General features: G+C 37.6%; 1 pseudogene; it reads right to left on the bottom strand.

Moving 5' to 3' along the window:
- Positions 1-1,598: 1,598 nt before the first annotated feature.
- LOC141818748 (histone-lysine N-methyltransferase, H3 lysine-9 specific SUVH1-like) lies at positions 1,599-5,580 on the bottom strand (annotated as a pseudogene).
- Between the last annotated feature and the right edge of the window lie 884 nt (positions 5,581-6,464).

The raw sequence follows: 6,464 nt of genomic DNA, 5'->3' as shown, positions 1-6,464 counted from the left end.
AAAGATATTTTTCTTAGAAATATTACGTAATATTTTCTTGAATATTACGTAATATTTTTTTGAAATATTACATTACCTTGTTTGTTTGAGAGTGAATAGTTATTTTCAAATTACGTTATACCAAATATCTGGGTATTCCAAATTTAAGATAATTTCTTGAAATATTAAGTTAACCTTGTTTGTTTGGGAGTGTCAATTTGTTACCCCAAATTAATTTTTTGGAATAGTTATTTTTAAATTATTATAGATTTATTTTAACAAGGATATTTTTGTAATTTTATATATTTAATCTTCATTCCCTTTCCATTCCTCCCAAACAAGGTACCACATATTACATTAATGAACCTTCCCTTTTGAAACAACGAAAACATAAATACTTCTCATTCCCCTTCCCTTAATGAACTTTCCCTCACCCCATCCAAATAGAGTGTTAAAGTTTTACTAAGGTAAGGCATTTATCCATTAGTGGTTACTAGCGATATCAATTTGTGGATCCGCTTGAAAGGACCTACCAATCCATTTGTGGATTTGTTTTTCAGTAAACATAGTGTTTGCTCAAGCCCATAGACTGAGTTGAGCTTGGGATTTAATAGCCCAAAGTAACAGACTATGGGCCGTAGTCAAAGGCCCAAATGCCTACTTGGGTCACTTATTCTTGCTGCATCCCCAATTCGTCGAGTGCCTTGGCGTTAATTAAACCCTTAACTCTCTTCAATCTCTTAACCCAATTATCTCCTTAATTAATAATAGCCCAGCGTTGATTCATCGATATGGATTCTTTGGATATACTTTGGCTGTCTTATTCTCTCCAGAGTTTTGCATTGCCATAAAAAATGATAAATCTCAGTCAATCTCATGGACTCAATCCAGAATGGCCGGCCTAATCCCACGAAAATTTCTCACCGACCACCAGGATAAATCGAAAAACGTTACGGCTGGTCCAGATGCCCAGCATCCTTTGATTGTGTTTCTCATTTGAAAAAAAATTCTTACAAATACGCCGTAGCTGAGGATCGAACCACAAGTGGGTACTACCGTTGCCCCAGGGGAGAGTTTTGCATTGCCATAAGGAATGCATATGGTTGCGAAAGAGACAGGTGATTTCCTTCTCTTTTGCCCGCATCCCGACCGTGAGTGAGGCTCAATGTTACCATCAGAAGGGGAACAACCAGATTCTGAGGATCGCAAACAACAATTGTCAACTTACTCGGCAAATGAATATACTTTTCTTAGCATCGGTCGGTCGGTCACACGAGCTACATGATGTTCTATCTAGCTCCAAACACAGCTTACAACCTTTCCTGTGAGAGGCAGCCTTATGTATTCTCAATATACAAGTCTTTCTTCTTAACTGTGTTCTGAATTTACCTGGTACTTGAACCAATGGAGAAGATTGCCCATTTTCAAGATTAGTCGAGCAAAACTTAGACACCTGAATTATCAAAAAAAAAACACTTTTTAATGATTACTAACATCTCATGCATGCATGAATAAATAAATAAATACAATCACAGAGGATGAAGAAACTTTAGAGCCAAACTTGCAAAACAGATTTCTTAAGTATTCGGATCTCAGACGCAATAAGTATTCGATGCATCAAGTAAAAATGAAAGATATTGAACATGAAATAGCAACTTTTAAGTAATGAAGGAAAACAGGAAGCTGGCATTATCACATGAATTTTATCTTATTACATTTCCAAGAGTTCATAAACAGCTCCTGGATTCACAATAGAGCAGAGGGATGGATGGATAGATTCGGAACGGGTTCTTTTTCACCTTGTTCCACTCCACTTCTCATGCGGGATGAATTCGAAATGAGACAATACAATATAATACAATCTTCATATTAAGATCGACAGGGGCAAAAATAATTCAATCTCATATCCGTCCCATCCCTCGTTTGCGAGTTGTTTTGTAATCCTATTCCCGCTCCATTTACCTTATCAAGCAGAGCAAAATGTCTTTGATCGAGTCAGAATAGAACAGGTCTTGCTAGATATGAGAAAATGTATTACTTGTCTTTGTATGCAGAAGCATCCCATTAAGTGTAAAAATAATAGAAGCAGAAAGGACCTTTCAAATTTTAGAAGCATTGCTTGGACTTACCATTGCGGCATAAATACGATGACGGTAAAGGTAAATAGCCTTTAACAGAAGTAGCAAATTAATCTTGAAATAGAATGAACTTTTGAGCAATTTATAAGATTTGCCATACAAGAAAATAACTGAATTTATTCCATTCCTAAATAAACTAAAACCTATAACATATATATCCATTCTGGCACAAATGATCTATCAATGATACTTAACAAAATTTTGAGTCTCCTATTCATTTTCTTAAAATTGACAAACTGAATTTTCAACAAATGGTGGCTTGTTGAGGTCAAATGGAAATGGTTTTAACAAAATCAAATTATGAGTTAAGCAGTAGGAAATTCAGTCCTTTGCGATACAAGGAATAAAAAAGAATACTTCGGTGGATGAACATTCCATAAACTTGAGATAAAGTTGTTCTAAAAGCCATACTTTAACTAAAATGAAATGCATCAGATGCAGAAAACATATATAGCAAGTTATTACAAAGTAAAGCAAATTGCAATTGCTTGTGATAAAAAAAATCATAGAAAAATATTGCTTAACCATATATTTCATGGTACTACTGTCAATGGTTTGAATGGTACAGATGATATGAACCATTTGACATCATAATGATCGTATGAAGGGGAAGGATCACATCGCATATGAGAGCAAAAGGGCAAATATAGTACTACAGATAATATGAACCATTAGACATCATAATGATCTTATGAAGGCGAAGGATCACCATAGCATATGAGAGGAAAAGGGCAAATATAGTACTGCAGAAGATTGAAAATTTAAAGTTGAGGTAAATTACATGGCCTTAAAAATCTAGCACGTTTAATGGAACCCTGGATTATGCTAATGAAACAATCAAAGTGATGGCAAATCCTAACCTCATTTGACAGGTTCAGATAAAAAATCCTCTGCACTTAACTGAGCCACATAAACATTTTTTCTCTCTTTGTGGATTCATATGGTTTCCCATTTCAGCTGGACGCCGACCATAATCAAAAGTTAACTCTGTCATAGGAGGAATGTGCTTAATGGCAAAGAACATGATGTGTGGATATCGATCGTCACCATGGTCATGTAGAACTGGCTGCCAAAAGACATTAGGAGAGCAACTGTGGTTCATAAAACGAGCAATGTTGCCCTTATTCTTAGAATTAATGACAAAAGATAATAGTTTTGGAGTTTCACTCAAGTCAACACTGCTAGTCTCTTCCAATAATTCAGGCACATAATTCCATTTAAAATCTGGGTCGGAATACATTGGTTGGAAAACATAGTCAGTTTCTTCATCAAAGTTAATGGACCGAATGCCATCAATGATCTCCCCTGTGTACTCACAGATGAAAGTCCCAGCACGAATAGCATCCCAACAACGGAGACCCCACCCACAGTCCCGTGTCTTAAATACCTCAAAGTGGAGATGAAGACCAACCTGCGTAACTCGGTTGCGACAATTTATAGAACACTGGCAGGAAGGAGGACATTCATAAACAAGAGGTTTACGGCTGACAAGGATCCCATTAGAACTGTAAGGTAGGAAACCACCATTTTGGCGTAGACAAGAGCAATTAGCATCACCAGGCAAGCAAGCACTAGTGCACAAGCAAGATTGCAAAGGTTTTACTGAGGAAATAGATCTTGGATAACCAACAGTAGTGGAATAGGTGAAATAGCTAGGTCCTTTCTCATAATCTACTTCATTGACAAGGCAAACAGGTTTATTTTCTATACCAGAAGATAAGTCATGAGATAGAACCATATTTCCTCGTGATGATGGATTTTCCTTCCACTTCTCAATTCTTTTCCACACTGCAATCCCATCAGGCTGCCCTGGTTGTCGAAGAAATTTGTACTTGAAAGTATTAAAACCTGTCTTTCCCTTTTCCACCCATGACTCATGGATCTTGTACACCCCATCATATACGTAAATTTTTCCATTGTTAATGCTAGGATCTTTTGCACTGCGGATGACCCTAATATCGTTAGCCCTGTGCAAACTTTTTTCTAAAACAAAGATCACCCTTTGAGCTTCTGGTCATCGTTGTTGGAGCTTCCCTGGCCAGTGTAAATCAGAGTATCCTCGCTATCCTCCTCATTTCCATAAACACCAGCAAAACAATTCCAACAGCCACAAGATCTTCTTGATCCACAAAACTGATTGTTTTATAATCAATTCCAGAAATGCTTTGACTATGCAATCCAACCAAACACATTTCAATCCTGAAGTAAAAATATCTCCAACATCCACACCAGGCACCGGTCCTATCCGCTTTTCCTTGTTGGCCCTGAGATCATTAGACATCATTATGGACCCAGCTTTCAAGTCTGGACGCAGTCTTTTTGCCTCGTCTATTTGCATGAGCCTCCTGCGAAGTGCATCAAATGTTGAAAGGACAACTTCCACAGACTCCCTGGAATCGTGTGATGAAGGTAGCAACGTTGAATCAGCAAGAGACCGTCGAGATTTATTTTTCTTTCTCTTACTACCCTCGCTCGCTCAACTATCAGCTGGAAAAGTGCGATAATTTGAGGACCGACTGGCTGCTTTGCCAGATGAGTCGATGATCACTGCTTCCTTGTTAAAGGTTGGAGGAGTTGTACCTCCTGATGCACGAGGGAACCCGTTCTCCATCGACATAACTGGAATGCTCTACGGGGATCTGGTTAAGATCCTGAGGAGAACCTATGGAGGAGAAAAAGGGCAAAAACCTGGAGGATAAGCAGAATCAGTTGCGAAAGAGCCAAGCGGGGTAACACAGACAAAGGGAGGGGCATTAGGAGGGCAGAATGTGCCTTCTGCCCAAGTGGTGCAGGAAACATGGGAGCCCAAACTTCGAAGGGTTTCACATCCAGCACGGCCGATTCTTTCATCGAATGTGGATCATGGTATGATCGACTTTCCATTTCCGCTGTACCTCAATGCTCAGTGAAACTTATTTTCATTCGTCGAAGGCCAAACCATCCCACCGCGCTGAAATCCTGTAGCAAGAACAAATTTCAAAGGGAAAGCAAAATGTCGAGGAATCGGATAAGCGCCACTGCAAAGCAAGGAAACAATGAAATCAAAGTCAAAATTCATTCTTTATCAAGGGAAAGGAACGATCTTGAAAGTAGCAGGCGGAGAAACTCTACGAACAACTTACAACTCATACTAAACAAACCCTAATGAACCACGGAAAGGAAACTAGATGCAAAAGGCAAAACAAAACAAACTCTACAAATCTACAGTGCCAATGCACAGGAAACACTGAACCAACCTCCATAAATGGATTTCCGGTGAAGATTCAGGGAAAAGGTTCCGGAGAACCTTGAAAAAAAAGAAGCGATTTCAGAAAGGAACACAAAGACAACTAAGAAAAGAGACAGAAACAGCGAGCATAAGGAACCTGAATCAGCGATCTAGGGTTACAATTCCTCACGAAAGCAACAGTGGGCTTGGAATTCCTCGCAGGTCAAAGCTGGGAGATTTCCCCGGACAACAACAACAAAGCGCTTCCGCCGCGCCCACTTGTCGCCTCCTAGTCCATTTCCTCGGCGTTGGTGCCGGAATTGTCTCGGATATCGCGCCGACATCGCGGCGCGTGCTCAAATCTTAACCGGCGTTACAGATCGACGGTACCAGCTCGTTGCGATCCGAATCGCATGATTTGAAACATGATCCTCGGGTTGATAAGCAGTCTGGTTTGTGTTATAATTTAATTTAAAAATAATAATTAAATCAGTGGAAAAATAAAACCTGTTGAAGAAATTTTCTTTTGTTGTAGTTTTCTTATTTTTTTACCATATTCAGTACAGGTGGAATTTATCAGCCTAATTAACCTAGTCTCACACAATCGATTTCCTGATTATTTATAAAAAAATAAATTAAAAAAATTATAATTGATTACGATGACAGAAGATATTATTCGATTTCGTCAAGATTATTTATTTATTTTCACTTTTAAAACTTGCGGAAGGAATTAAATTGAGATGGATTTAAATTTAATATAATAAATTATGTATTATTATTAAAAAATAAATTATATATATACTAAAAAATCATTATATTATATTATTTAATAAAATTGTACCCTATTTCTTTAATTAAATTTCATTTTGAATGATAGAGCGTCCATAATTAATATTTTTACATCTTATTTTCTTTCCTGTTTGATTTGATGTTTTAATCCTTATAATTCTTTATTTTATATCATGAGTAAAGATTTATTTTAAATTTATTATATTTAAGGTATATATGCAATGTGAATGTGGTCTTGTTTGGCATGGACTAGAATTAATTGAATCAAATCCAATTGAATTGATGCTATAAGTTGAAGAAGGGTGGTTTTAGCTAGGGTGGAGGCGGAGTAGTTCACCTCCAAGCCATCG

Source organism: Curcuma longa, unplaced genomic scaffold (assembly GCF_044706935.1).
Source record: "Curcuma longa cultivar G26 ecotype Majalengka, Jawa Barat unplaced genomic scaffold, ITB_CL_G26_1.1 contig_25876, whole genome shotgun sequence".
Lineage (NCBI taxonomy): Eukaryota > Viridiplantae > Streptophyta > Magnoliopsida > Zingiberales > Zingiberaceae > Curcuma > Curcuma longa.
The sequence above is the reverse complement of the archived record's forward strand: the minus strand, read 5'-3'. Positions and strand labels throughout refer to the sequence as shown.